Genomic DNA, 4,536 nt, shown 5'->3' on the forward strand with positions numbered 1-4,536 from the left:
TTCACCATCTTAGCTGCAGAGGGCAGTGTCACTGGCCCTCATATGTGGGATCCGAACCGGGGCCCTCTGGCGTCCCAAGCCAGTTCTTAACCATCGTGTCACTCGGTCGGCCCTGCATAACTTTTATTATAGTAGTTTATTGGTAATACTATTTGTTTCCATGAAATTAAGTCTAATACTACAGAAATGGAAGAATGTTGTTTGCCAATAACATATGTACATTTTTTTTCACTCTAGCAAGATTTATTACATTGTAAGTATAGCTAGGACACACAGACAATTTATGGGATAGGGATCTGGCTGATTAAATTCATAACCTTAATTTATTCCTTTTCTTTGTGTTCATAAACACAGAGAGATAGATAAGCTATTTGCTGTTTGTTCCTCATGTAATTTTCTACCAAGTTTATGCTTTTTTTACAATTATAGTTGACATTCGATATTATTTTACATTAGTTTCAGTTGTACAGTGTAGTGGCTAGATATTTATATAATTTATGAAGTGATCCCTCTGATAAGGCTTGTACCCACCTGGCACTATCCATAGTTATTACAATATTATTGGCGATATTCCCTATACTGTACTTTACATCCCCATGACTATTTTATAACTAGCAATTTGTATTTCTTAAACCCTTCACCGTTTTCACCCAACCCTGGTTGGGGGGCTGTAAATGATTTTTTAAAAGATTATATTGGGGAATTGGGGGAGGGGAACAGTGTTGGGGAATTGGGGAAGGAGAACAGCCAAGTTGTTGTCCTTCAATCTTAGTTGTAGAGGGCGCAGCAAGCTCAGCTCCAAGTCCAGTCACGCCGCTCAGCTCAAAGTGCCGCATTCAATTAGTTGCAGGTGGGCGTAGCCACCATCCCATGGGGTCCTCAAACCAGCAGCCTCATTATTAAGAGTGCATGCTCTATCTGCTGAGCCATCTGGATTGCAGCTCAGCTCAAGGTGCCAAGTTCAGTCTTAGTTGTGGGCGGGCGTAGCCCACCATCTCAAACAGGCAACCTTGTTGTTAAGAGCATGTGCTCTCACCAGCTGAGCCTTCCTGCCACCTGTTGGCAGCTCAGCGGCAGCTCAGCTCAGTTGCAGCTCACTGGCCCATGCGGGAATCAGACCGGCGACCCTGTTGCTCAGAGCTCGTACTCTTGAGCAAGCTCTTAACAAACTGAGCCACTTGGCCGGCCTTGTAACTGATTTTTTTGAGATGAAATTTCATACCACTTCTCCTGAAATAAGTGATTAGATTGTATAGTACCGTATTTCTCCATGTATAAGATGCACCCTTTTTCGAAAAATTTGGGGTCTAAAAATTGGGTGCGTCTTATACAGTGGTTGTAGTTTTTTTATAGTGATGAGGAGTTGTATGAATTTTATGATGAATAAAACTTGAGTTCAATAACTTTATGTAATGCATTTTTTTTCAAATTTCGGGCCCCAAATTAATGTGCGTCTTATACATGGGGAAATACCGTAAATCACAATTGATATTTCCATCAAGAAGAATGTCCATGCATATATTTTTTCAAATTAGTGTTTTGGATTTCTTTGGACATATACCCAGGAGTGGAATTGCTGTGTCATAAGTAGTTCTATTTTTAATTTTTTGAGGAACTTCCGTACTGTTTTCCATATTGGCTGCACCAATTTGCAATCTCATCAACAGTACACAAGGGTTCCCTTTTCTCCACAACCTCACCAGCATTTGTTGTTTGTTGACTTATTGATGATGTGTTCACTGCAGCGGTATTTACAATATCCAAGATATGAAAACAACCAAAATGCCCATCAATAGATGATTGGATAAAGAAATTGTGGTACATTTATACAATAGATTATTACTCTGCCATAAGAAGAATAATATATTACCATTTGTGACAACATGGATGGACCTAAAAGGTATTTTGCTTAGTCAAATAAGTCAGACTGAGAAAGACAAGCACCATATGATTTCACTTACATGTAGAATCTAAAGAACAAAATAAATGAACAAACAAGACAGAATCAGACCCACAGATTCAGAGAACAAACTGATGGTTACTAGATGGGAAGGGGGTTGAGGGTTGGGTGAGAAAGGTGAAGGGATTAAGAAATACAAATTGGTAGTTACAGGAGAGTCATGGTTGTAAAGTACAGTATGGGGAATGTAGTCAGTAGTATTGTAAAAACTATGTATAGTGTCAGATGGGTAGTAGACTTATTGGGGGATCACTTCACAAATTATATAAATGTCTAACTACTATGCTGTATGCCTGAAACTAATAAGAAATAATATTGAATGTCAACTGTAATTTAAAAAAATAGTTACGGGATGCATAGTGCAACATGGGGAATATAGTCAATAATGGTCTTATAACTATGTACAGTGTCGGGTGGGTAGTCAACTTGTTGGAGTTATCACTTTGTGGGTTATGTAAATATCTGACTAATATATTTTTCTGTGTGCCTGAAATTAATAAAAATAGGCAGAAAGGGGAGAAAGCCTTCTTGTGTCCCACACAGAAAAACAAATAAAATAAAGTATATGGCCATTATGATGGCTGTTTCCCTCATTAAAAAAAAAGAAAAAAAAAATTTGGGCATTTTTCATCTTGGTCTACTAAGTATTTTAAAAAGCAAATTGCAATAATGGCAATAGTCCAGAGGCCAAACAGCTAGAATTGTGATGTTACATTGTGATTAAAGCAGGCGTGTGTTCACCTGAGACATAGCTTTCAGTCTCCAAATATTTGCACAGGAAAACAAGTCTATCTCTACAGGTTAAAATCAGAGAAGCTTACCCTTTGGATCAATGCAATTCAGAAAAAGAAGTCAAGCTGTGTTTTTCAGAATTACAGTAGACCCTAATTGTTCCAGAAATAATTACCTGACGTGAGCATGTTTCAACTCATCCTATGGCATTTAGAGAGGAACCATTCAGTATCCTGTGGCATGGTTTGAATATCAGAGTAATGCATTGGAGGGGACTGCTCTTAGCACTTTTGCATTAATCAAATTAGTTCTGAATTGTTCACCTTCATAGAAAAAGAAAGAAAAAAGAAAGAAACAGTATTCGGTGACCTGTTTTCCTTCCAGCATGAATAAAGGCTTTTTTCATCTCTGTCAAGGAAAGTGGAATCAGGTTTATGTTAGCCTGGAAAAGAAATGACTTTAAGGAATTTCACAAGCTCATAAATCTGGAGGTGACCTTGAGAGGGTCACTGAACTGCACATTTAGACCACACCTAAGCTGATCCTGGAGAGATGAGACTCTGCCCAGACAAATGAGTTCTTGCAATTCTTTGGCAATAGAAAATAAATGAATTATGACGTATTCTCTCCAAGAATAATCTCTGTTTTGTGCTTGGATCCCTGATTCTTTGTTAGGAAGTCAATGGAATTCCACATGTGGTAAGATTTTATAAAACACAAAGTGGGTATAATATTAACTTTTCTTAAAGCAACATATATTGTAGGAGACTAACTGCAATACTAAGGGGTTTTATATGTATACAATATTTGGGGAAATAATAAGGAATGTAATATTGCTTTTATCTTCTTTCCTCAATTTTATTTTGCATTACTTGATGCTATTTTACAACTCACATTTACATTAGGAACAGTGAATATTGTTATATTTTTTTCTATATTCAATATTAAAGTGACTCCTATTAACAGTATTACTATTATAACCTTCATGGGTGAATTTTATGTTGAATACATTTTTAAAAATATGATGTCATTATTTTCTCTTCAAAATACAAGTCACATTTTCTACCTATAAGTAGAAACACTGGTTTTGGGCTATTGTTGCCAATTCCCTATAAGAAGCCTGCCTCGATTCTGCTCTTTGACTCATTATTTACTTTTATATCTTCTGAAGTGAGACTCCTTTGGGTATGTTAATGTTTTAAGGATTCAAAGGTATATTTCAATTATGTAGCAAGGATTATATTAGCATATTATTTTAGATTTTTTATAATATCCTTCTGTAATGCCCTTTTTTCTTTTAATTAAAAAACAAAAACAGGAAATCAGTGGAAATTCGTTGTCCTACTTGACAATTAGCTGAGAAAATTTTGTTTAGTGTAATGCAACATTTTTCTGTCAAGAACAAGTTTGGAAGACACTAACATATATGCATTCATTATGAAATTCCTTGCCATGGTAATACTACATTTATACCTTAAATCATTCTTAAATTCAATTAATTATCATGTTGCAGTGGTTAATGAGTTTCTTGATTTATTAATTCAAAATACATGGATGCTGAAAAAAGCCACACATACGAGGTCTGAGAATTAAATTTGTGAACTTGTTGCAAACCTTTTTTTGATATCAGAGGGATTATTCATTATGAGTTTGTACCAACTGGACAAACAGTTAACCAAGTGCTGAAAAGGCTGTGTGAAAAAGTTAGACGACCTGAACTTTCTGTCAACAATTCATGGCTCTTGCATCATGCACCAGCTCACAAGGCACGGTCTATGAGGGAGTTTTTAGCCAGGAAACAAATCACTGTATTGGAACACCCTCCCTACTCACCTGATCTGATC

This window comes from Hipposideros armiger, unplaced genomic scaffold, assembly GCF_001890085.2.
Source record: "Hipposideros armiger isolate ML-2016 unplaced genomic scaffold, ASM189008v1 scaffold_323, whole genome shotgun sequence".
NCBI classification, from domain to species: Eukaryota; Metazoa; Chordata; class Mammalia; order Chiroptera; family Hipposideridae; genus Hipposideros; species Hipposideros armiger.